This window comes from Pteropus vampyrus, unplaced genomic scaffold (assembly GCF_000151845.1).
Source record: "Pteropus vampyrus isolate Shadow unplaced genomic scaffold, Pvam_2.0 Scaffold116, whole genome shotgun sequence".
Classification (NCBI taxonomy): domain Eukaryota; kingdom Metazoa; phylum Chordata; class Mammalia; order Chiroptera; family Pteropodidae; genus Pteropus; species Pteropus vampyrus.
Window position 1 is genome coordinate 4,798,016 of NW_011888897.1, and position 27,682 is coordinate 4,825,697.

The 27,682-nt window shown below is 38.5% G+C and overlaps 1 long non-coding RNA gene and 1 pseudogene across 3 annotated transcripts in view; one reads left to right on the forward strand and one right to left on the reverse strand.

The window, feature by feature from the left end:
• Positions 1–27,682, forward strand: part of LOC111743555 — a 339,938-nt gene that overhangs the window by 43,499 nt on the left and 268,757 nt on the right. For 2 of the 3 annotated variants that reach the window (XR_002781767.1, XR_002781766.1), the window contains exons 2-3: positions 5,424–5,569; positions 12,945–13,066. This is a non-coding gene — a long non-coding RNA (uncharacterized LOC111743555). Of the gene's footprint in view, positions 1–5,423; positions 5,570–10,193; positions 10,283–12,944; positions 13,067–27,682 lie in introns of all 3 variants that reach the window. The other variant, XR_002781768.1, reaches the window with a different exon arrangement.
• Positions 24,700–24,818, reverse strand: LOC111743597 (annotated as a pseudogene).

Here is a 27,682-nt window from a genome sequence, read left to right on the forward strand (position 1 = left end):
TATTTATACTTAAAAGGCAGGGATGTATGGAATGCTTTTAGAACTCTTTCTCTAAAGCAAATCTTAAAAAATTATCAGTTTGACTATCTGAAAAATTCACATAAGATGACATGAATGAGATGTTAACTGAAGAATCCCTGTATTTAATAGACATTTTAATTTTGTTTTCATCAAAGTTTGATGCTGTATTTTCTAAAATATATTGTATCCCTCCGGCAGCTTCATCTCATTGCATGGGTGTGTGTGTACTTTGTCCCATAAAATCCTTTTGAAACGTTCTTTTAAATGCGATATGAAAGCACACAGTTTCTCCTGCAGCACAACTCAAAAATTTAAAACCATTAGTCTAGTGCTGAACAGTGATGAAATCCATTTTTATGATTCAAAAGGGCACACGCTTCCTGGGAGAAAGGAATGGAGCTTTTATTTTGGAGAAATGGCGGGAACACTATGGGAGGTATATTTGGGATAATTGTAAATGTAGTTTTTCCTTGCACGAATGAATCTTAGATTGTTAGTTAGGAATATTCTGAAACAATACAATTATCAGCGAGAAAACACTCAAATGCCTCATTGCGTTCAGTGGTTTCTTTTATTAACTGTAACACCTGCCGTTTCGCAGCCTGTGCTTCTGTCTCCAGACGTAAAGTGAAGGGGGTCCCACAACAAATATTGGGCTAATTTAAGCCTCCAAATAATAAAATAGCACTCAGACTTCAGCCTCAGTAATCTGAGTATGTCAGGTAAAAGCGATTTTCTTGTTAGAATGAAATGTATTTTTTCTGAACTGTTCATTTAACAAATGGAAGGAGAAGAGTGTTTTGGAGAGCACCTGGGCACACCTGGCTCAACCTCTTCACCTTTGTGGTAGGAATCTGCCCTCTTTCTTAGCTAGATTTTCAGGGGTGACTTCGAACTGCTGGAAGGTGTCGAGATCCCTGTGCCCTTCTGAGCACTGGCTTTCAGTGATGAGACTGCTCCAAATAATGATTCTTCTAATGTTGATCTTCAGGCCCAGGGGGATGGCCATGGAGGAGCTAACCTCTTAGATTTTATTTTCTTCATATGGGCTCCTTAGCATTGTGTCTACTATAGGGTCTCAGTTTGGCTCTGAATTGTTAACTATATCAGCTTTGGCCATGGACTTAGACTTGTAGGAGGATTCAAATAGTGCCTTCACTTATAAAGAGATGTTAGGTTTTATTAAAAACCAAAAAAAAAAAAAAAAAAAAAAAAAAATGGTTTAAATTGTAAAAAAAAAAAAAAAAAAGAAGGGCCCTTAATATAGAGAGAATATGCCATGTTCTTGGGTTGCTGTAGAGAAATCATTCAATGGAATTTTTGCAGATTGAGAAGCCAGGAAAGCAATCCACAAAGCCTATATCTGGGCCACTCTATCTCAAGGAATCAGGTGTGCTCAGGAAGTCAGGCAGGGTCTAGAGAGGTCTAGAAAACAGGCTTTTGTATAGCTAGTTGAACAGGTATAGTGGAGGAATGATAACCACGAAAGAAATATTGATTAACTAGAGGAAAAGAGATTCTTTAGGTGAAAAGATGAGATATTCTTGGAAAAAGCAAACAGAGATGCATGAGAATTATAACATTCAAGGCTAGGGATAGACAAATACAAAACGTAAAACAAGGTTCTTTCAGACCTACCTCTTCCTGAAGGAAGTACTGAAAACGGGAGGCATTCATTCAATAATCAGTCATCACATGTTTACTGAGTGCTTCCTATGTGTCAGGCACTGATCCTGGATAATAGAAATATATCAAGGAACAGAAAAGATTCTAAAAAACTATTTCTGTGGATTTTACATTTTAGTAGGAAAATCAAGCAACGAATATAATCAATCAATCAATCAATCAATAAATTATATAGAGTGTTATAGAAAAGAAGATATATCAATGTAAAGGAGATTAGGAGTTCCTGGGAGGGCGGAGATGATGGTAGTTAAGGCGGGCCTTATTGAGAAGGTGATATTAGAGTAAGGACTTGAGGGAGATGAGGGAGTGAGCTAGGTGGTATCAAGGAGAAGAGTATTACAAGTAGAAGGAACAGCTAATGCAAACACCCTAAGGTAGGGGTGTGTCTTGTGTGTCTGATGAGGAGCAAGGAAGCCAGTGAAATGAAAGCAGAGTAAGCAAAAGAGGATAGTAGGAGATGACCTTAGAGAGGTAACAAGGGGCCTTATTGCATAGAACCTCATTGTGAGGACTTTGACTCTGAATAAAGAATAAGAGAGTCCCAAGATTGTTGCAGCAATCCAGAAGAGGGATGAAGGTAACATAGGTAGTAGAAGTGGAGAGTTGCAAGCTTCCAGATATATTTGAAGGTGAAGCCAATAGCATTCTCTGATTGATTGATTACAGGATGTGAAAGAAAGGGAAGAATCAAGGATGACTCTAAGGATTTTGGCTTGAGCAACTGGAAAGGTAGATAGAGAGAGAGAGAGAGTTAGTTTTTAAGTCTGCCAAAATGGTAAGAGGTGGGACTGGGGAGACTGGAGAGGGACAGATGTCAGGCTAGTTCAGGCCAGACTTTACCTCATGTACATAGGAGTTTAGAGTTTATCTTCAAGGATTTGTGGAGTTGTCAGGGGCTTTGAGCAAGGGAGTGTGGCAATGAGATGTTGTCTTAGAAAGTCACTTTGATTAAGTATGGAGATTGCATATGGAAGGACTGGGGAATAGCAGGCAAGGAGATCAGTAGGGAAGTGGTTGACAAACCACAGGTGAGAAGTGACAGTGGCCTTCACCTGAGGCAGTGGAGTGGCAGTGATACGGGAAATGGTGGAGAACTGACAGACCTTGGTGAATGGATATGGAGGTTCAGAGAGGTAAAGGTTCAGAGAGGAGATGTCATGACGAATTATTTATGTACTTTTGAATTGGACAACCGGGCAGATAGTGATGTCTTTCATGGGACAGAGAATTTTAAAAAACCGAATCAGAACGAAGGCAGTGGTGGTGGTAGTTGTAAGAGCTATCAATGTCTTTGAGCCCTTAGTGCCAAGCTGTGTGCTAAACACTCTGCATGGATCACCTCATTGAATACGCGCAACGTGGTAGTTGCTGTTGGTCTCTGTACTTTACAGAAGAGGAAACCTGGGCTTGGAAAGGTTAAGGAGCATGCCCGCCACACATATCTAAGAACTGATGAAATGAAAGTTTGGAATCAGACAGATCCGATCTCAAATCCTGGATCACCAGTCATGGGAACTGGAGCATGTCCGTTAACTTGTCTGTCATGGAGAGAGCACCTACCACCTAAGACTCAGTGAGATGACACTGCCTGGGTTTTCAACACACTGCTTGGCACATGGTGAACAGTAACTTTCACTGACAAGGTGTTCTCCAATTATTACATAAGCCTATGAGCCAGGAGTTATAAATATTCCCATTTCATAGATTTGCAAAGTGTAGCTCAAAAAGAATAGTTAACTTATTTGTGTTGTGTCAGGAGGCCAAATGAATCGTTTTGATTTCCAAACCCATATTCTTTTTACTACAACAGGCTGTGTTTCGTTTTCTTGGGAGGCGGTACAATGATCAATAATTAGCCTACTGATGTCTTGGAAAGTTACTAGTCTCCAGTGAAGCTAGAAACTTCTGTGGGCTTCCTAGCTAATGTTTACTGTGTTGTAAATTGCATCTTGAGGATTCTAAGCTCTTAATGTTATTATTAGCTGCTGTGATAGGTTATGATGACCTTGGCTCCCTTTTCAAGGGAGTTTGACTATAGATGTTCCTTCTTCTTCCCTGCTTCTGCCCAGTCCTTTCTTGATTTGTTACACTTCCATTTCCTAAATTTTTGACTATAACTTCTAATAAAGCATTGGACATCTATTTATTTATTCTTTCAGCCAACATTTATTCTGCACCAGGCGCTGTGTTGGAAGAACAGTGACAAATGAGACAGCCTGTCTATCATATCACTCTCAAACTATAAAAGAGACCAGCATGTTAGTGGTCCCCTGCAAACCTATGTAACACAGTGGAGATGAATGAGATGACGGTGTGCACGGAAGAGGAACTGAGTGATTCTGAATGAGTGTGTGTGGTTGGGGTGGGGGGTGACGTGGAGAAGGGCAGTAATAGTAGACTGAACAGATAGGATGTCATTTGAATTGGTACTTTCTTTAAGAAGATTTCTGGGTGCAGAAGGAATGGAAGCATGAAAGAAGTCAGTGAATGGACTCATACCTACATTATAGAGTAGTTTGCCCATTAAAATCACACAGGAGTCTTTTAAAAAACACTTCCGTTCTCAGGCCCCACCCAAGGTGCACAGAAACAGAGCCTCTGGGGGTGGGACCCGAAGTGCTGGTGGTTTGCAGAGCTCCCCAGCTGGTTGTGTATGCCCTCAGCACTGAGATCCACTGCCCTGGGAGGAATTCAGTGCTCCAGCTCAGAAGACTGCAGCAAGTCCATGGCAGCACTGTTGGTAATAGCAAAAAATCTGGAAGAAAACAAACAAACAAACAAATACAACAAATGTGCCTCGATAGAAGATAGGATAAATAAATTATGCAGTGCATGCTCCCCACTGGAATTTAAGCACCATGAGGTCTGTTTTGTGCACTGCTGTATCCCCAGAATAAAGCCTGGTACATAGGAAGCTCTCAACTATTTGTTTAGCAATGAATGCAGTATACTTGTATGATCCCATTGTGCGGGATACATGGCAGCAGTGACTAATGAATGTATTATAGCTACATGCGTCAATGTGGGTGAATAACAGAAACATGAATGAGACAAAAGAATAATCACGTATGATGCTACTTCTCAAAGTTTAAAATCAAGCAAAACCAAATGATAGTATATTCAGTTATATAGCCATGTATGGTCCATTGCTATGTAAATACGACAGAAGGATAAAGAACCCAAAATCAGTATTGTTGTTACAGCAGCAGAGGAGTGTGAGCGAGCCCCAGAACAGCTTTGGGAGGAGCACATGGAAACTTCTGGAAATGTTCTGTTTCATAAGTTCGGTAAAAGTTTCGAGGAATTTATTTTATTATGCTTCATTCATAACTTACATGTATATTACATATATTCATTAGGTATACAAATATTCTGTTAAAAGAAAGAACTGATGGTAGCCTATCAGAGGGAAGCAGGTAACTGATATAAGGGGCAGCACAGCAGGGATTAAAGGTTTGGGCTTTGCTTCGTTCCTGGCTTAGCAGGAGCTCCAGCTGTGGGAAGCCACAGGAAAGCCCTGGAGTCACCACTGAGGTGGCTTTCTTAGGAGGGTGACTCTTTGGACTCTTGGGAGGGCAGCCATGGAGTGAGGAAGCAGTCCCCCTTGTGGGAGGAAGAACAGCCTGGAACCACCAGGAAGATGAGGGGTCTCTCATCTGGTGTTGGTGACGGGGCTGACTGTGGACCTCATGCTTGCTCCTTGCTTTCTCTTGCAGCCGCCGATGGACACCAGGAGAGGCTACACACAGCCTGGGAGTGTGTTCTCGATTCTAGTTGACCCACCTTCTGATTTACTGTGTGGACTTGGAAGATGCCACCTTTCTGGGCTCCAGCTCCCTCATCAGTATAATTAAGGGAAGAGGTGAGAGCAGTCATCTTCAGCCTGTTTCTGTGTCACTTTTAAAATTCTCTGGTGATATTCTTGGGGCACAGTAGGGGTGTCAGTTGAAAAGGATGTCTCAGCCTTGAATGGCCAGTCCAATCAGGGCAGCCACTCTGATGCATTTTACATGTTTAGATTTCATGTATAATTTCATTTCAGAGGAAGATTCTGCTACTAAGACAAAAAGCAATGAAAATCCAATCAATTAAAAGTTTGGAGACCACTGGTCTGGATTAATGTTTCACAAACCTACCTACATATCAGATTACCTTGAGGAATTTAAAAAAGTACAGATTCCCCAGACCTTACCTGGTATTTACTGAGTCAGTGTTTCCAGGCATAGGCTCTCAGGGCCTTTGTAACAAGCCCCCTGGGTGGACCTCACAGCTGCAGCCCATCTCTGGTCCACAGCCTGCCTTTTGGAAACTCCTGTTGAGTTGGAACTTTGAAGTTCTCCTCCAAGCACGAATATGCCATGAGTCTGTGTTTATATTCCTCCTGTGTATAACACCTTCTGTTCCATTTGTTTATTTTTTCCCCATTTCTACCAAAACAACAGCTTCTAAGAACCAAAATATCAAAATGAAGCTGCCATCCTATTTTATTTTTTCCCCATGTACAAAATTCAGAGTCATTTTTCTGTTTTTGTGTGTGTGTGTGTGTGTGTGTGTGTGTGTCTCCCCCCTCTCTGAACATTGGGTATAAAAATAGGCTTTTTGTTTTTCTACAGTGCCTACCGCTGTAGCTCCCACATGCTTTGGAAATCCTGCCATTCAAGTTTGAATAGATACTAAAGGAATCCAGGGAATAATTTCGCCTCGCATCATTTGGGCGACAAAATATTTCCAAACTGTGCTCTGACATTGACTTTGAAATATATCTCCCTTCCTGTTTGCCCCACCTTCTGAAAACATATAAGCATGCCTGATTGAATAGCTCACTGGAGAGAGTTAAAGATAAGACTGGGAACACCTGCTCTTGAAATAGTGTCTGTGGTTAGTACCCCTTAACAAAGAAATATGATTCTTAGAAGGGCCAGTGAAGGGCAGATGAAAGAATTAAGGGAATAGGTGGGCTGAAACATGAGGTCAAACTAAGAAGATTAAGACTTTCAACCCACAGAGATGAAGGCTGCATGGAGAGATGATCAAAGTAGAGGAAGCCAGGAACACATCAATATGTTTGTGTTCACCAAATTCCAAAGTACGAGAATGGGTGGGGAGGACTCTTTGAAGCCTGAAAAAGGAGAAATTTAGAACAAATAGAAAAAACATTAGTTTACACAGTGAGTCATAAACTTTTGAAATAAGTCTCTCCCAAGATATGGTCTGGGCTGAAAATAATAAAGGTTCACAGAAGGTGTAATTTTTATTAGTTGTAGAGACTCAGTGGTTTTTGAGAGTGAATTATACTTCCTGTGGTACCCTCTTTGGTTGGTACTATGTAGGAGAAAGAATGCCAAGCTGTGTTTACTCTGCAGTTGATCTAATGTGACAAAATATATGTCCTTAAGGAGGAAACACCTTATTCAGTCATGTGCCTTAAAAATTTTAAGCCATGGAAACAATTTCTTCACTGCGGGGGATATCACTAACACAGTGAGGTTGGGGTGGGTGGAAACATTACATAGCTGCTAAACAGATTAACAGGGCCAGAGAGGGAGAAGACAGGAAGAGACCCCCACCAAGGCTGTTGCATACCACATGAGGCCCTCAGCAGTGAGAAAGCCATGTGAATACTTCTCAGTGCCACAGGTGAGGATTTTTTTCTGAAGCAGGCATGACCTTTCTTCCTTATCATCCCTCCTCAGTCATGCAAAGGGCTGGCATTTGAAGCTGTCAGACAGGGGAACATTGCATTCTGGGATGTGAAGTCATCCACAGAAAGAAGTAGAGATAAGAAGGGATGGTCAACGCAGGAGTCGTTAGCTTTCTTTAAACTCTTTCTGAGATTCTAATGAAATACACCTATAAAAACATCATTTTAGTAAAAGTACACCTAACAGCAGGGTTAAGAGTTGATTCTTTCTCAACCTATCAAAATTATACTGTATAAATGACTGTGTTATATAAGACACTTTATTAGAAACTTGTCCTGGTTATCTACTGCTGTGTAACAAACAACTCCAACACTTAATGGTTTAAAGCAACAACCAGTGAATAGTGCTCATGGATTTTATGAGTCAGTAATTTGGATGGTTAATCTCTTCTCCACAATGAATGGGGCCTCCAAATGACCGAGAGAGTCATCTGGAGGCTTCTTCTCTCACATGTCTGGCACTTGGGCTAGGACAATTTGAAGGCTGGGCTCAACCGAAAATGTCAGCCAGAACTGGCCTCTCTATGTGGCTTAGGCTTTTCACAGCACAGCCGCTGGGTTCCCAGTGGGATAATCCAGAGACCAAACAGATGGATGCTGCATGGCCTTTTCTGACATAGTCTAGTTTCAGAATTCTGAAGCAGTCACTTTTGTTGCATTCTGTTGGCATAAGTGAATCACTGAGGCTGCCCATATTCAAGGAAAGGTTAATGCCACCTCTTGATGGGGAGGGTGATAAGGTTACATCATAGAAGAGCATGTGGGAAGGTACATATTGTCAAGACCATCTTGGAAAATGAAGTACAATCTGCCACAAGGATATCTATATATGTGCGTGTATAAATAATCACCTTTTTCCCATGTTAAAGTCTGAGAGATGAATTCTTTTGGCATCCAGGGGACAGAGAATGTGTTTATATAAGACACATGTGTTTATTGCAGGGTAGGAAGAGGGGAGGGGATTAAGAGCAATACTTACATCTTATCCATGAAAGAGATGAACTGGATAAAACTCTCCTCAGTAAAGGATGAACACACAAATAAATTAAACCAACCTGGGGCCTTTGGAAAGTTTCTACAACTTGAGAGATGGGAACCATTGCCTTGAAGATACAAATGGAATGCATACTTTGAAAAATGGCCTGTTAAAGGAAACAAATGGATATTTTTGAAATCTTCTTTGGAAGGAAGAAGGAACATAAATGAAACTTCAAAAAATTGCATCAGTTACCTTGAAGGGAAAGGTAAGAGGCTCATTTAGAATGCAGAGGAAATGATCAAAGAGATGAACATAATAGCAAGTTTGATCAATATGGAAGGCAGTTATAGATAATGAAACCACGACTATATGACATTTCTGAAGATAAAGTCAGTACGAATGCTATTGAAATAATACTAAAAGATATGAAGAAGAAAACTCTCCCAAATGTATGAAAGATTGAGTCAGCATTTGATAACACTCAATAATTTCTAGAGAAAATAAACTAAGCCTTACTTTCAGACATGTTCTGGCAAAAACATTTGAATTTTATAGACAAATAAAAACATCGATGCAAAACTCTGAATTCTCAAAAGTTTTTTTACAGAGGAAAAAACATCAAGTTGAATTCGGATTTCATCTCTACAAATTTAACACCAGATAATCATAGCGTAACCTCTATAATATAAAGCACTAGATAATAATAGACTCATGAGGAAAAAAAGTTTTAACCAAAGCATCCCTCCAAGATTTTATTAATGTGTGAAAGCAACAAGGAAGCATTGTCAACTATAAAAGGATTCATACTGGTATGATTTCTGGAAAATTATTAAAGATATGTCAGCTGATGGCCTCTGTCTGGAGTGAGAAAGTACACTTTACAAGAAACAATAATAATAATTATGTGGATTTCAAATTTCATATACAGTTAACAAAGACTGACAAGCAGAGGAGAGACAATGCTGATGCCTCAACTTACATAAGGAGAAATGACAGATGTACTGTTTCTCCTTCTAGAAAGCAAATTAAGGATTGGTGGAGCAGAGTGGAGAAAACTCCAGCCATAATATTTGCAGAGGAGGTTGCAGCTGAGAAAGAAGCCAGGCTGCCCGGAATACTCCAAAAAGGATTTATACTTTAAGCACAGAAAACAGGGAACTGAGAGTAGGAATGAGTTAGCAAAAAGCAGAGAATTGGAGAATATCGAAAAACCTGTTTATATAGGGACACAATCTACTTTCTCCTTCAGAAAGTCTAGCAACTAAGTATTTTCCTCCAGGCAGAAACAATAGCAACAAAACAAAAACCTAGAGTGTTCTTTTCTAAATAAATTGAACACATAGTCTGGGAGAACTTGGGCTGTTAGTGTGGGTGTTATCACCCTGGAGTAATGCCCTTCACATTCTGTCATTTAGATGGCTCATAAATAAAGCTGGCTCTCACCTCCTCACTCTCTTCCCCTAAAGGGAAGCCTGTGAGTTGATGACTTTTGCTCGTAGTCGGCCCTGTGTTTGAGGAAGTTCACAACATGTAAAAGAAAGTGAAAGATATTTTGAGGAACTTCACAAAATAGAATAGAAAAGATATAGAAAACTGACCCCTGAAGAAACAGAATTCAGGTCAACGAATATAGTTTAAAAACAACAACAGTGGCGACTGCTGTCCTCAGTGAGGTATAAGACGATATGGGCACTGTCGTCTCCACAAAAGATGAGCATGATGCTATGAATATGAAAAATACAAAGAAGGAGGTAAAACGTTTGGAAATTAGAGCGATGATTACTCAAACAAAACATTTTCTGCCAGCTTACCTCGGAGGAAAAGTTGAGGAAATCTCCCTAAAAGTTGCCCAAGAAGAGAACATAAGAGCAGAGAAAAGATGGAAGTCAGTTAAGGTGAGGACTTAAAAGTGTCCAGTAGATGGACTTAACAAAAATCGGGCCACTAGTGATCTTGCCAAAAATAGATTCAGGGAACAATAGAGTGAATACAACATAAATATCCAAATGATGGGATTCTGTTTGTCTGGCTTAAGATTGGTTCAGTGTTTCAAAGTTTGTATTAAAGTCAGTAGAAAAGAATCCTGTTATTTCATCCCAAATATAAAATTTTAACTCATCTGCATAGTTTAATGGATAGTGACTTCACAGTCTTGAATTCTTATGCAAAAATTACCTACTGCGTTATTGTCATAGGTGGGTGGCAGTGACCTCGCGCCAGTAACAAGCTGGGCCAAGATTATTCAGATTATTAATTTATTTTTCAGGATTCTAAGTTACATATCATTAAAGATCTTAATAGCATTGATATTATTTAGTTGTAAATCGTTTATCTCTACTAGAGAAAGACAAGTGAGTCATTTGATTAGTTTATCCATTACCATATTATAAATTGGTACATAATTTCTTATATAAACAGTTCGAGCATTTTCTGGGGATAAACATTTTAGTTTTCTGTAAATAAAAGAATAAACTCAGATAAGTATTTGAAGAAACAAATGAAAATTAGCTGGTAGGAAAAATGATCCATAAACTACATTTTTCAAAGATTTCTGTGAAGTATTCATTGACCCTGAAGTAGTGCATCGCCACTATCAGCACCCTAAGAAAAGTAGTAGCTTGCTAAATTGATATTATTATTAAATTTTGAAGGGGAAATGGTTGCCTTCCAGGTAAGAACTGTCTTGGAGCTCTTCGTTTAACTACAAACAAAGGGTTTCCGGCTCTGCTGTGCTCTTTAACTCTGTACCATTGGCAGGAGGCAAAATGATAATGGGTAATAGCTTAAAAAGTCACTTTTTATACGGCAAGTAAGCTTGAGACTTTCAGTCCTGCAAATTAAGTTAAAATGAATGGCTTCTGAACAGCACATTGGGTGACAGGAAGTTTATAAATGTTATGTCTCCTGAGGTGTTCCAGTTTGGTCAGAATAAGCTTTTTCTGTAACAGTCTCCTGGAAAGACCAGCGGTCTCCAGAGAGATTGGTTAATAAGTCAGTTACCTGAGTGCTGAAAATGAAATTGAAGAGGTAGGGGAATAAAAAGGACTTGGAAGGAGAAAAATGTTAATTTAGCCAATTCAACGCTTCTTCTACCAGAGTGATATTCAAAGCTGGCTAACCCACTGTCTGTGGTTTTTTTCTAATTTCAGTTTGTACGATGGCTCTCATAAACACAGGGTTTTGTGTTTTAATCATGCAGAGCTGATATAGAAAAGAGGGTGAATAGGAGATTTAGGCTGGAAATGGCATTAGGAGGACCACCAACTGTGCCGTCTGACTGGACAGCACAGTATGTGGAATACAGTGTTGTTGCCATGAACTACCCTTGTTCTGCCGTCGCCTTTGCAGATGTCCCCAGGAATTGAGGTAATGGTCAGGGGTATATATGTATGTCATGATCTGACAGTCATCCCTAAAAAAGCATTTTAATTTTCTCATGGAAAGGTGCTCTCAAAGGAAACACAATCAATTGGCTTCTGAAATTGGTCTTGATAGTTTGAGATCATTGGACACATGGTGTTATATAAGTTAACGAGCAGATGCGCTTGACTGTGTACAAGAAAGAGCATCACATTGACAAAGGCAACGTTGTTTGCCTGAAGTTTTATTTTTTTCCCCCGTCCTTGGGATGGGGTAAGGTGCTGAAGCAGCAGTAAGAGAGAGAAGATTGAGGTCCCTTCAGATTTCACAGGCCACCAACCCAGCAAGTCTCATGATTTCATTTTATACACATCACTCTACATGTGTTTACACATATTTTCTCCTATTTTCTAGTAGCCGAGAAGTTAATAGTGTTGTTGTTAAATAAATGAATGTATTAATTTTAATGTGCAATGATTTTTGTAAAAGCAGTAATGTGTTCTCAGGAAAGCTTCATGAAGTATTCATTTTTTCTATCACTACACTGTAAATCTATTTACCAGTTATAATCATTTCAAGATTTAGTTTGCTCTTTGGTTATTATTTTGACCAAGAGGGCAGGGAGGAGGACGTGACATCATCCTATCATCCCTCTCCTACTTTCTGCTCTCCTTCTTCTGCTCCAGTGCCATGGCCTCCGTTCAGCCTTGCATCGCCCCGCTGCCTGGACCGTCGCAGTAGCCTCGCCTCCTCTTAACTGGGCTCCTTACTCGAGCTTTGTCGATCTGCAGAGCCTTCGTACACAAGTGATAGGTCTCCAGTATATATCTGATCATGTCAGTTTCTTTTATAATATTCGGTGCTTAGACGAGAATATCCAAATCCATGCAAAGCCATTCATGAATTGACCCGTTACTACCTCTCTAATCTAGGGATTTTCAACCAGGGTCAATTTGTCAATTTTTCCTCACAGGGGACATTTGACAATGTCTGCAGACATTTTTGATTCTGTGTGTGTGTGTGTGTGTGTGTGTGTTACTGGAATCTAGTGGGTAGAGGCCAGAGATGCTGCTAAATATCCTGCAATGCACAGGACAAGCCTCCACAACAAAGAAATATATAGTCCAAAATGTTCATAGTGCTGAGGTTGAGAAACTCTGCTCTTACCTAATCTACTCATTTCTCCTGTGCTTCCAGGCTCCAACCTCAGGGAACTACATGCCCCTTCATGAATATGCCATGCCGTTTCTCTTGTCCTCATCTTTGCACATGCTGTTCGCTATGACCGGAATGCCTCCCTCCCCTTTTACAGTCTGGAGGTAAAGTATTACGATCCCTGGGTTATCATAGTACCTTAGGCATCTATCTAATTTGTACTTGTGTTGCACCGTAATATTGATTTAAAAAAAATTTCCCGTGTTCCTTACTGGGTGGAGCTACTTATGTTGGGCATCATTATTATGTCCCCACAGTGTGGGGACATAGTAGGTAATGGGCATGCTTATTTGTTGGATACTTGGCTTTAAGTATGGATGAATACAATCTGTATTTAGATCAGATGATAGAATGCAATATCGTTTATAACCCAAGGCTACTAATATTCCAACTTGGAAATTAATCCTTCTTTCATTCCATTCTTTTCAATGTCAATTTCTTGATTTTTTTCTTTTGTTTTGTACTTTGATTGCTTGTGCACTGAATGTGGTAGGTGATCAGTAGCTGTTAGAGACCTGTTGGCCATAGGGCTGAGTTTAAACAGAGCGCTACCATTGCATAGCCAACCGTAGATTCTTTCTCTTTAGAAAAGAAGGAGATATTGTTTCCCTTTCAAAATTGATCTTCCTAGGCCACCTTGTTTCTACTCTGTTTCCTTCCACTTCAGTGGTACCTCCCTACCTTCAAGCCTCCCCCTGACCCCCCCACAAATGCACTTCACCCAGCACAGCTTAGCACACCCTGAAAGCTTTGATGCAGAACTGAAGACTCCAGGAGTGAGAAAGCCTAGGGGCCACCCACAGATATGGCTGCCTTAATTCAGTTCATCCCATTCAAGTTCAGAACGTTAAATCCCATCCTTGCTGTGTTGGTAATGGCAGATAGTTATCTCCTCTTCAGGCCACAGTTTCTTCTTCAGGTTCTGTTCCCTTCTATTATGAATGCTGGTTAGTTCACTTTGCTTCTACCCTTAAATATCAAGTGGAGCTATTTCTATCTTTAGCCTCCCTTTTGTCATCTGGAAGAGAATGGTCTATCCAATTTCTTTTAGATGTCCTTTCTTCCTCTGGCTGGAGACATGAATCTTTGAGGGGAGGAAGTACCTTAATCAGATCTGTAGTTGGGTGATTTTCCATTCATTTGTCCAACTGCCCCATTCCTTCTGTTTCTCTCAGTGATAGTTCTTGGTTTTGGACCCATTTTCTTGTTCTCTGGCTTTCACTTTTATTATAGATTCTGGTTCTCATATATCTGAAACATAATTATTTTTTTCTTGTGAAGTCTTTGGCTATTCTCCTGGACTCTTGTTCTTTGCCCTCATTCCTCTATAGGTACCTATTAGCACTTATATCTCTTCCCTCCAAATTTACCATATTCTTTTTAGATGATGGCATTTTTTTCACAGGCTTCTAACTTGGGTCTTTTACCTATTGTACTTCTTGAGTAGCAGAGGCTTGGTGGTATTAATCTTTGAGTTGTATTGTGTCTAGGAAATGGGGTTGGATGGGGGGGAGAAAGGGAGTATTTAAGAAAGAAAGAAGCAAGAGATCTTCATTTTACTCATATCAGAAAAGGGATTCTTTTCTATTAAACTCAGCTCTGGGTTTTGTAGAATTTCATTTTCTTGCTTAGAGCCTTGATCCTTACTGTTAGCCATAAGCAAAATTTCAGTAATTTGCGGAATTTGAAAAAGCAAAACCAACCTCAGGATGGCCGCTGTTGGAACCTTTTCAGTATTGGGCATCGCATGATTAGAAACACATACTTCTCCCACAGAGCAGCCGGAGGGGGAGAGGGTGTATTCAAGACTAAGGGCATTGGATCAGAAACAAAGGAAGAAAAAATGTCAGATTTCAGTAAGGGCTCCAATCTGGAAGTTACCCCTCCCAAAATATACAATAAAAACAAAAACAAACAACAAACAAACTCTTCTCTTTTCTTGGCCATAGACAGGCCAGATATACGGAACAAGAGCTCAGAGAGTAGATAGGTAATAAGTTAAAACGTCATAAACTGAGAGACGAACAATGTATTCTAGAAGTTTACATGGAAAGTAGGCAGCCAGTGTGTTACAGAGGATATTGGCAGGAAGCAAGGTATCCTCAGCAAAATGATTGATAATAAGAATGCATAAAGTGAATTCTGAAGTGCCTTAGAAGAGGTTTAACAAAAGGACAGTGATGAGAAATTCAGCTACTGTATTGTGGACCGGGGGGAATAAGAATACGATAGAGAAGATGGAGGCAAAAGAACAATTCAGATTATATCATAAGCACAGTCCCCTACCCTTAATGGCTAAGAGTTTTCAGCATTTTTTTTTTTCATAAGAAAGAAAAAGATATTTCTTTTAGAACCCTGCTCTCTTTTCTTTATATCTCGGTGTGAATAAAGTTCAGTCTTTCTCAGTGCTTTAGTTATCTTCATGAAGGTGCAAGTTAACTTCACTTAGTTTTATTACATGTAGACAAGCTGATTCTATTTCAGCCAAGAGTCTGTCTTGCAGAATGGGAAGAGTGGGTAAGCAGCACCCTTACAGAATACTATCGTTACTCCCCCATCCTCTGCCATCATTTCTTTTGTATAATTTAAGCCTCCTATAACTAGAAGCCAGTTAACCAGAAGGTTTTAATAGTCCCAATTCCCACTCCTATTCACTGTGGTTTTGAATATTTAAAAAAAAATTATCGGAAAAGGGTCAAATATCAAGAAAATAGATGGTGGCAATACTTAGTATGTGAAAAGACGCTGAAAACTATGATCGATGATTAAGAATTCTGGAATTAGTATAGATTCAGTTCAACCTCCTTTAGATGATTTAAATCAGTAGCTATGATTTAAATCAAGTGGGAAACTCCCACTTGAAGTTTATTATAATAAGCCCAAAATGAAGACCTCAGTCGAAAGACTTGGCTGTGTTCAGGATGGTGAATGTACTTAGGCTGGACAGGGAACTAATAATGTATCTTAGGATAAAAACAAAGGTCAAAGCAAAGATTCCAGGAACATTCTGAATACTTATTTTTTAAAACTTTTTTAAATGAAAATTTTCAAAGATACATAAAAGTAGAGAGAATGCTATAATGCTCTAGAGGTGCAATTAGATTTAATTCCAATTTTTAGGCAAGACTTTCCTGGGTAGTGCTCTGTAGTTCCTGTTGCTTCATTTCTTGAAGCCGTAAGGTCTGTTTGTCCCACTTGAAATGATGCTAAGGTCGATGCGTGGAGACCGATGTGTCAGCCTCCTTCCTCCATTATAAAATATCTGTTCCTTGATTATTGTTGTCTAGATCCATTATTTCATTTAAGGGCTTGCAGAAGGCGATTTTTTTAGTTCTGTTATTCTGTCTGCATTTATTATGAAAATTTTCCTATACAGAAGAAATTTCTTTCATTAAGTATTTGATTACCCTGAAACATAGGAAGTGTCACTGTAAAGTACAGGAAGGGAGGATAAATGCCTGATTCACTCCTTTCATTTATCAGCCTTCATAGTCATGTGTTGGGGCCCCAGCAATCCGATTTGTGGCCACCTAACGAATATGACCTGGGGTTTTGTTTTTAAACTCTATTTGCTTAGGTCATTGATGAAATGCTTTTGTCCCCCTATTCTAGAATTATATTATTATTATTTTTTTGGCTAAATATAACTCTCTAACCTCCCCACACATACCCTGACTTAACAAAAACTAGTAAAAATTCTCAAACAGAAGTGACAGTAGAGGTGTTGTATTGAAGGAAGAATTATGGTTTTCCTGTTCATTTTTCAAGTATTTTATGATTTGTGTTTAATACAAGGACCTCCCAGACCTACCATTGCAAGGGTGGGTTTAAATATAAATTCTAATGTTCAGAGGTGATATATGGCCTCCTCCTTCCCATGTGGCAGGCCTATTGTCAGGATGTGCACATGCTTATGATCTATAGACGGGGAACTGCTGAGGCAGTAGCATTTCTCTGCATTGGGCCTCATGTATCCTGGCAAAGATGCACTTAGTGTTGCCAGCATGTTCATCGGGTATTTTAGGAAGTAATGATAGCATGGTTCTATAGGAATCCACTGTACTGTAAACTATGTCTACAATAGGCCTAATCGAAGGAATCATCAGCGACACTTGGTATTTTATTTTGAGGGTGGAGTGACACAGGAGAAAAGGAATTATTGAAGGAGAAAATAAATGTATGTATGCATGTATGTATGACTGTAGATATGTATGCATGTATATGTGAATGTATATATGTATGTATGTATGCACGTAAGTATGTATTTATTGCTTTCCCTCTTTTCTATCATCCCTTGGGTCTTCTCTGAATTAGAGTTTGGTGACTACAAAATGGCGGAAATAAAAGCTTCATAGGGTTCGGATAAGCTTGATGAAATTTAATTCTTCGAAGCTGTTTAGGCTGAAACCTTTTAGGGAAGAGACTAAAGCCAATACCGAAGAGAACTTGGAGGATAAGGTTGCCAGGGAAATACAGGATGCCCAGGTAAAATTGAATTTCAGATAATGATTAATTTTTTAGTAAAAACTTAGCTCAAATATTGTATAGGACATACCTTTATGGAAAAAATTACTCATTTATCTGAAATTCAACTTTAACTGTATGTCCTGGACTTTTATTTGCTAAATCTGGCAACTTTACTTGGAGGGCTCAGGGAACAATCTGAGAGTTGTTTGTGGTGTTATGTGCTGAGCCTCCAGGCCTTTAATTATCTTGGGAAAACTCAGGGGAGTGCTAGTAATGACCATGAATATTCCTATACAAAGTGCTGATATTCATCAGAGTAAAGCCTGCTATTCCCTAACAGGTATACTTTTTAATGGCCTTCTTATTATATAAAAATGAACACCAATAGGCATAGAGTTTTCTAGGGGGTCGGAAGACCCTCGGCTAATCAGTCTTTTCCACTGAGCGTATTAGTTATATGAGGTCTGGGAATAATGAAACGCTAGGAGCCAGGGCAGTAGTCTTTAGATTTAACCAGGTGAAACAGATGTTAAATAACATTTTGTTTAACTTGTTCAGACATCCATTGAAGAGGATGGTAGGAAACTTGCATTTTTCATGACCTGGTTATAGAACTGGAAAAATTAAAGGAGGTGTGAGTATCTATTTGTTTTAAATGTTGCATGAAATAGATCACATCAAAGCCTATATTTTTGGTGATCTCTGAGAAATTTGTGCCTGGGATTTCTCAGTACTTTTAGTAGTAGTATAATCAGCAGTGCCTAAAGGTATTCTTTTTGCCCCTTTACAATACATGTTGTCTGTTCAGTTCGGTAGTGTATGTAAACCTGAAATACAACAGAGAGATGGCTGCCTAGCCATCTTTATGTGATATTGAATAATTCTCAGAGAGGAGTCTTGTGAGATAAAGAACTAAGGTTTTACACAATTGAATACACAGAGCTTGATGGTTTTATATCTTTTGTAAACCATATTTCCTTTATTTCACCCTTGTGCATCTCTAGGAGCTGCCATTTTTATAACACATGTCAACTTGTTCAACTTTCATTGATTGGTCCAGGGTTGGTTACTTGGTAAAAATTGACCAATCATAATAGAGCTTTGTCGTTAACCCTTTCTGTGATCACCTGAGACTTCTCTAGTATTCTTCTAAAGAATCAATTAATTCCTTTTTTCTCCCTAAGCCAAAGAGTTCAAGTTGGATTTCTGAGATTTGTAACTAAAAGAGTCCCAGCTAATAAAACCTAGAGCTAAATTTTTATAAAATACAATGCATAAGCTGTTAGGCTGCTTTAAGAAAAAAGCAGCAAATTAAATCTTAACCTCCTCACAGTCAACTCTTGAACTGTTTCTATTTAAACTTACTTTAACGCTGCCCCCCCGCAAGAAGATTTTTTAATCATTCTTTTGAAATTCATTTTCCCTCCAGTGAACTATCATATTTCATTATCTACACCACTGTTACCACACTTAATTCATATTTTATTGCATCACAATTATTTTTGCTCACCTCTTCTATCCTTGAGAGCAGGGACCAATCTTTTATTCTAGTAGCTCTTGCAATGTCTACCTTGTAAGTCAAAAATAATATTTGTTCAATGGATGAATAAAAATTCTCTTGGTTATTTGTTCTTATTGGGGTACAATAGAGGTTTGTGTGGTTCTATATTCCAGAGAAACTACAATATTTTTATTTTGATTACTTAGAGATGTATACTTACGTGTATGAACGGTGTATTTCACAGAAAATAGAAAAAAACTTAGCTTTGAAAATCTGACTCAAAAGATGGTGGAAGGATGTGGCTGGCTTGTGAAGGAAAGGAATGTTGTCCGTTGAGGTTCTCTGTGTGCTCTGAGAAGACCAGCTCCATTGGTGAGGGATGTGCGAGGGAACTGAACTGTCACAGACAATTAGAAAAAGTGAAGAAGATTCTCAGCTAAATTCTTGAGTCGCCTCTGGGAGGAAAGCAGAATGAGGCCCATCAATGAAGTTAGGCTGTGGCATGGATTGGATTCCTAGAGGAAGCAACACTGCAGAGGGGCACATGAAGAACTTGGGCAAAATCATCCCAAGGGAAGACGGCTGTTAGCTGGCCAATGTGTGCTATTGGAGATGTCAGAGAGAGCATGGCTCCAGGTAGAGTGCCTTGATGGGTCCCTAACCTGAGCCTCTCAAGCACATGTGTGTTCTAGCCTCTAGGGAAGAATCCTGTCTCTGGGGATTAATGAACTCTGCTATGGGAAGAGCCTTAAAAAAGCTTTTTATAGGAAGTGAAAGACACTGTTTTCTTGACCAGAGATGAACCCAGAAATTGGACTTCCCAAAGAGGCCAGCAGAGGTGGGGATAGCCTTGTGAAAGCTGTAAATGGAGAGCAGAAAAGCAAGGTGAAGAGTAAAGGGGATGTGGGGCTCAATTCCATGGCCTTCTTCCTCCTCGATCTCCTTTTTAATTTGTTCCAGAGTCAAAGAGGGGATAACTGGGGGAGAGATTCCTGGAAAAGTCTAGACTTGGTGACAATCAAGCCAGTGGGGTCTTATATATAAGATATTTAACACATATAGTGTTATAGTATGTTGTATTAAGCATGTAGTATTATATATGTTATAGTACTTACTAAATGTATATAGTATTGTAGTAAACATGATTCATTTGTATATACTTGAATGAGATCAAAGGACATTAGGATGGCATGTATGAATGATTTGTTTAACCATTTCCAATTGTGTGACAGTGTTTCTAATTTTTCAGTATCATCAGTATTCTGGCTATGAATTCATTGTATTTAAATCTATGTTCCTACTTCTGATTATTTGCTTAGGATAAGTTCCTGGAAGTGTAATTAAATCCAAGAGTATGAATAATTTTATGAGTCTTGATACCCATTGATAAATTGCTTTCTTGGAAGGGTTTACTAAGTTATACACCAACCTACACTGTATAACATTACTAACTTCGAGCGTTATCATTAAATTGCAAATCTTAGCACAGGTAAAGCTTGGGTATGTTTTGAGTTTTCCATGATTTTTACTTTATTAATAAGATATATTAATAACATTTATTTTATTGTGCTCCTTAGGTAAAATCTATTTGTTTGTGGCAGAATTGCCTTTAAAAAGAGCTCCTTGATTTCCTTTTTATAAAAGAAATATATTTGGGGTGGAAAGTATAGGCAAACAGAAAAGAGAAAATGAATATTACCTGTAATCCTATCTTCTGGAGATAACCATAGTTGAAGCTTAGGTGCACATATGCTTAGTCTTTTTTTAATGAATACATTTCAATGGTTTTCAAGCCTGGTTGCACATCAAAGTCACCTGTGGTGCTTTACAAAAATACAGATGACCAGACCTCATCTCTGGAGATTTGTATCGAACAGGCCTTCCTTGAAACATTTTCTACCCTAGTGTTTAATGGTGTTGCACTCAACATGCCTTAGGATTGTTTATTTACCCACCTTTTCTGGGTCATCTCATTGACTACCAAAGCTTCAAGGATCTGTTGAGAGATAGAGATTTCTACCCTTAGCCCAGAGAGCTTTACCAAGTGTCAGAACCCTGAATCCCAGCAACTCAACATACTTCAACTCAACATGGGTGTGCTATAGGTTCCCCAAACTCAATATATTCAAAGCTCACCTCATTACTTACTGGCAAAACAAACAAACAAACAAACAAATAAACAAAAACAAAAAATGGGTTACTGCTTAAGTACTCCAAAAAATGTAGCCATCATCCTCTTATTTATCCCAACCCACATAGCCAGACAGTCTCAAAGGTGGCCCCCAGTGATCCATCCCTTCTGATATTTATGTCTTTGTGTAATTCCCTCTCCTTGAGTATGGGCTGGCATAGCTACTTGCTTTTAACCAATAGATGGCATGTCACTTCCATGATTAGGTCACATAAGATTGTGACTTGTGCCTTGCCAGCATGCTCTGTCTTTGCCTGACTTTGCCAAAGCAAGCTGCCACGTTGCAGAGGAATGTTCCATATAGCAAGGAACTTTGTTGAATTGCTGCGAGGAACTGGTTCCTGTCAAAAATCATGTGAGCTTTGAAGCAGGTCTTTCTCCATTTGAGTTTCAGATGAGACCTCAGCCCTGGCCAATACTTTGATTTCAGCCTTGTGTGAGACCGTGAAGCAGAGGGCCCAGCTAAGCTGTGAGACTGTGAAACAGAGGGCCCTGCCCTATGGGAACTGTAAGATTAAAAAATGTGTTTGTGCTAAGTTGGTGGGAATTTGTTATATAGCACTAAATAACTAATAGAAAATTAATCCTCAAGTTCTATTGTTTCGGTTTCCTTGATGTCTCTGAAAGCTGGTGTATTTCATACGTTTACAACCAGTCATTGAAGTCAGGTATGTCCATGAACCCTCTCACCCTGCCTGTAGTCTTGTAGCCTCCAGTCTTAGTTTTTTCTGTGCAGAATCATTTTTCAAAATGGGAATTGGATCAACTCCACTGCCTGAAACTTTTCAGCACTCTTACATTGTTCTTGGGTTGAAGTCCAGGGTGTTAAACACGGATCGCAAGGTTCTCTGTGGCCTGAACCCCTGCTTGCCTCTTTTTTAGGTCCTACATGGCATCATGTGCTCTTGGCTCTTGGCCTTCACCCTTGCTGCACCCTCTGCCTAAAGTGCTTTCTTATGTACTTCCCCACTTCCCCTGACTCCAAACTTTTCACCTAGTACAACTTATTTTTTACATACATACAATTTCCTTTAGCAAGTCTTTCCCAATTGCCCAGATCTGAGCTGGGTGCCTCTGAGAATCATCTGCTAGCTCCACGTTCTTCACCTATTATTGCACTATCATTGCCGTTATCTATTTACTTGTCTCATGTCCCCTGAAGACGGTAAGCTGTGGAGCCACTTTAAATTTACTACTTGGTTGATACTCAATAAGTATTTATTTGAATGAATAAATAAATACCAGGAGATCTTTGTTCTCTGGGTTTGGTGAAACCTTGAAAGCAGAGACCAGTTTTCTATATGCACCGTAACTGGATCAAGCTGTGGCTTGATTCAACCAATATCGGGTCTCCTGCTACAGTGCCGCCCACCAGATCCCAAACATCACCCAGTTTTCTGCTTTACGTCACTGCCCAAAGGTTCCTTAGGCCACATTCTTTCCAATGTTAAGGCTCATGAGGAGTGAAATGAAGTGTAAGTGGTTCCAAGGTGTCTTAAGTCCAGCCAAGACCTCCAGCTTAGGAATGGCGGTACGGTTCAGCAAGGGCTTCCTTCATGTATATCCTGGGTTTGCTGCTCTTCCTTAGGAGAGGGCTAGGTGAATGAAATACATTTTGGGCCTTCTCTCAATCTGGCTTTATCTTCAGTGGATGAGTTTTCAAAAATTTGCCATCTGAATGCTATCCTTCTCTTCCAGTCTTGTTGATAAAGGATTTCCCTTGTATTCATTGGGAAAGTGGAAAGGAAGGAATTAGATGACTATTTAATGCCATTTGGCCTGAAAAAATATTTGTAATTATTTAAGCTTAACTCTTTAACTTATGTAATGCTCACCATAATCCTCATATACATGACTGCTTGATTGCAGAGTTCCTGTTTTTAATTCATCTTTGTTCATGGAAATGTACTTTCAATTATATTTTTAGAGTTTTACATTCTGAGAATGTCTTTCTCTTTGCTTCATACATGAATAACAAGTTGATGAAGTAGAAAATATTTAGATAGCAACCTTTTTCCTTCAAATCCTATAGCTGTTTATCTGTTTTTGTCTGGCCATCATTATAAAGAGGAGAAGTCTGCAGCCAGCCTGATTATTTTCCTTTGTGGATCACATTTTTTTTCTCTCTCTGGAATCTAATATGATTTTTTTTCTTTATCCTTGTAATTCAGTTTTTTTTCTAGCATGTAATCTTCGTTCTTCATTTTGCCTAGAACGTACTAAGTCCATTTGGTTTACATACTCGTGATTTTTTCTAGCTTTAGAAAACAATTTTCAATCATGTCTGATAGTTCTTCTCTTTTATTTATATGGATTTTCTTTTTCAGAAACATTTATAATTCTTAGATGGAATCTCCATGTCAATTGTGATTTTTAAAAAATGTCTGAAGGCTGCTTTTGTGTTGTTACTTAAGGTTTTAATATTCACTTTATTAAAAGTAGTTTTTCAGAAATTCAGTTTTTCTCAAACCTTTAAGTTTACCTTACACACTTTTGATTTATGGATCCAGTAAATTTTAACAATTGTTTTCAGGGGAACCTTTGAATAATGTTTGTTCAATTTTAGTTAAACACATTTAATGCCCAAGCAGGTCCCTTTACAACTTAGTTAATAAAATCCCCTAAGTATTTAAAATCCATTTATACATTTAATACATTCAGTTTTCTTTTTAAGCTTTCAGGTGCCTGACCTACTAACCAGATCTTAACAACTCCAATAAATCTAATAAATTTACTTTAAATTATGAATCACATATTCTTCTACCCATTTCAATACTTTTAAACTTGATTAAATTCTCTAAATCTTCCCACTAGAAGGTAAAGATTGAAAATCCATTTCTCAGTTACACCTTTTAAAATGGAATCACAAGGCTAATGTGTCATATTCAGTGATCAGCCATATGCTTTTAAACATTAAATCTCTTTACATACTACATATGGAAATATTGCCCCGTAATTAGAAACCTATTCCTGTACTTACCACAAAAGTATTAATTCTGTAGGTTTGATTTACTTTATCATCCCTATATTTAATATAAACTTCCTGGAAGGAAAAGATACTATCCCTCTAGATTTTATTATGTAAAATAAATTGAGGTTTCCATTCCATACGAGTTGGAATTACCTTCAGGGAGAAATGGGTGCAGTGTTCCATCAGTTGGCTGAGAATGCGTTTTGGCTAGAGATTTTTGACCAAAATGCATACGGTCTAGGGTGATAGCATAGTATTGTTGTTATGACAACTGGAGCCTCCTAATAACTCCTTTTAGATAAGGTTTCTTCCTTCTGGTTTAAATTATGTAGTTCTTACTTTTGACTTAAGTAAGTGGGATCCAGTACCCCTTTACTAGTGCAGCTAACTACAAAACTGCTAGTTCGAAGTTTGCATTTCTTTAGCTTTTTAAAGTTATTTTTTATTTATTTTATTTTATTTATTTATTTTTATTTTATTTATTTTATTTTATATTTTATTTTATTATTTTATATTTTATTTATTTTTTTGGGCGAGGCAACCCTCAGTTAACTTCACATATTGCAAGGACTTTGTCAGCTTACAATCGCTTATTTTTTATGTTTTACACTTACAGCACTTGGTCTTCCTAGGTGGTCTCCTATCCAAGTACTAACCAGGCCCGACCCTGCTTAGCTTCCGAGATCAGATGGGATTGGGCTTGTTCAGGGTGGCATGTCTGTAGACTTAAATTTATTTTAATGTATTTATCTTTATCTCTAGGGCCATGTATATATTTCTTTCCTATGATTTTAATAATGGCAATAATGCAACAACTGATTTATTGAGCATTTGCTATGTGCCAGATTAAGTGCTTTGCACAATATAACTTTTATTCCTCACAGCAGTCCCATGAGGAAAGAACTATGAATTTAATTATTATTATAATTTTTTAGGCAAAAAGAAAGGAAGTAACTTGAACAAGGTCACATAGTGACAGATCCAAGATTTGAACCCTGGCAATCTCTTTGTGCTTCCTCACTAGGAAATACTATTTATTTTTATATTGTAGCTAAGACAAATGGCACTTTGAGTCTAAACTATTTAGAGAGGAGTGACCTTTCCTAGGTTCAAGTGATGCCTTTAGTTTTGTAATATTCCAGCTAAGGTTGTAGTTAACGTCCTTCCCACTGTCTTTGCTGCCTAATTGAATTCTTGATTCATTGACAGGATCTTCATGCACTTGAAGAGCCACCACTCATGGAATTGCATTGATGTTCTGGCAGTGTTTGCCTGCATCTGTTATCACAACCACTGCTAATCATATGCTGTTATATGTCTTGCCTTCTTACCTGGCATTCGTAGAGATTGCAGTACACGTGTTCTTCCCATCCCTATCGCTCTTTTGATTTTCTGCAGTGTGAATTCCACTCTACCATCGTCAATATCAGTTTTAATTATGTTATTATAATTTTAGTTTTCTTAAGTCTTCCTCGTTCCACTTTGTTCTTTTACACTCAGTTTATTGTTTTCAAAACTCATTCTATTGTCTTGTATTCTTGATCTTTTTTTTTTTTCCTACTGGATTCCTCGTTGGCTATCATTGAGGGCATAGCCCCTTGGACAGTACCCATTTTTAGGAGTGTGCTCTTCCGTGATCTTGGGTATTTTTCCTCTTTTTTTAATGTGACCTTTTTTCCAAGCATCCTTGCGGAAGGGAAGAGGTCTTCTCACAGTGCGCAGCAAGAGAAGAGGAAGTAACACATCACTCACTATCTAGCTCTTGCCTTACTATTTTGTGGAGGTTTTAGTCTGCATAAATGGAGAAAAGTCAGTTATAGGAGGTGGGAGGAGAGTGAGGAGAGGGAATAAACAGGCTCTGGCTCCTCAGGCTTGTGGTCCTTCAGGTCAGAGTCTCTGAAGCCCTTCAAGCATAAATTATAATCCATGTTTGTGAGCCATACATTAAGTTGAAATACTTCACAGAGTCTAGTAATAGTTACCTATAACTCTTATTTTCTGATGGTGTTGTGGGTTTTATATTTTTCTATGAATTTATAAGTATTTTAGCTAGGAATCAGGAAAGGCCATTTCAAGAGTTGCTAGCCAGATGTCATTTAAATCAGAAGTATTTAGCTATAATTCTTGAAGTCCTTGATAGAACAGGTTTGATATCCCAAATGACTTATTTCTGGATTTTAGTGTAGACTTGGATTTATCTCATTTTTTTCTTTTTATCTGAAAGATAATCTTTAAAATTTTATATTTCTAAGTAACCAGAACTGTATTTTATTTTCTTATTCTCAAGAACCCAAGCAATGTATGTGACTTAAAAAGATAAATATAAAACCTTTATTTAGCTCATGTACTTTTGTAGTAGAAATAAAAATAAAGAAGGCAACATTTTGTTCTGTAAATGTAACAAATAACAACAGGACAGTGGGCCAGGATGAGAGGATAAGAAGGGGAGGATTCTCAAAGATAAATCTTTACTATTCCACCAGAAAACACCATTGGCTCTCTGTGGTGGAGTAGAGTTTAAATCCTTTGCCTGGCATTCAAAGCTGCCTACAATCTGGATCTCATCTGCTTTTGCAAGTCTTTCTCTTACCACCTCCCAGTTGAGCCTTGCACTAAAGATAAAGCAGCCTAATGGGCTGAACTTTGCAGCAAATCTGTGCTCTTCTGCCCCTATATCTTTCTTCACAATATCTCCTACCAGAGTCTGCTCATCTTCCAAGGCCCAGCTCTTGAAATACTCCCACATTTATGGTCAGACACTGCCTTGTATTTGCAACTACCTGGGTTCCTGTCTTATCTTTCAGCTCGATTATACTTTCCAGTCTGACAAGCACCCCACATTGCGTTCATGTTTGTCCAGCAAACTGAGTTGCACAGAGTAGGACCATAATGAATGGGTCATTTGATTGAAAACAGAGTTACAGCAGAAGGAAAATGAAAGGATAAATAAATACATAAATAGGTAGTAAAAGAGACAGGGCAGACACAGAAAATAGATATGACAGATAGAAGGGAAAAAAAGAAAAGGCAGGTCAACAGGGAGGAGAGTAAGACAGACAGACATCACTTTGTATATATTTTCATTGACACGTTTGTTAGCATGCCAGCACCTTTAGCATGAGAGAAAAAGTCTGTCTACTTTTATTTACAAATTGCAAAGCTTATGTTGGAAGTAAACGTTTATTTTTCCCAGAGAATGCTACAGCTTTCGTATTGTGTCAGAAAATGTGTTCGATTTTTTCAAAAGTGTTTTGGAAACTTTAGGGTGTCTATCCATTTTCCAGTTATTCCTGTGAGTCTCTTTGACATTCACATTCTAGCATTTTTGCCTAATCTTTGTTATTTGAGATATTAAGGCTGGGTCCTTTCACAAAGTCAGAAAGATTTTATTTGAGATCAGCATTTATTTCATTGTGTGTACATTAAAAAAAAAAATCCAAGCTATCATTTTCTCAAATCCAATCGTTTTTGTTTTTATTTTGTTTCATGGTAGGGGTCATATAAAGAAGAAAACAGTAGTCAGAGTACACACACTCATTGGGAAGAAATGAGTTGCTCCCTGTTCACAGTTCTGAAGCAGTTCTTATTAA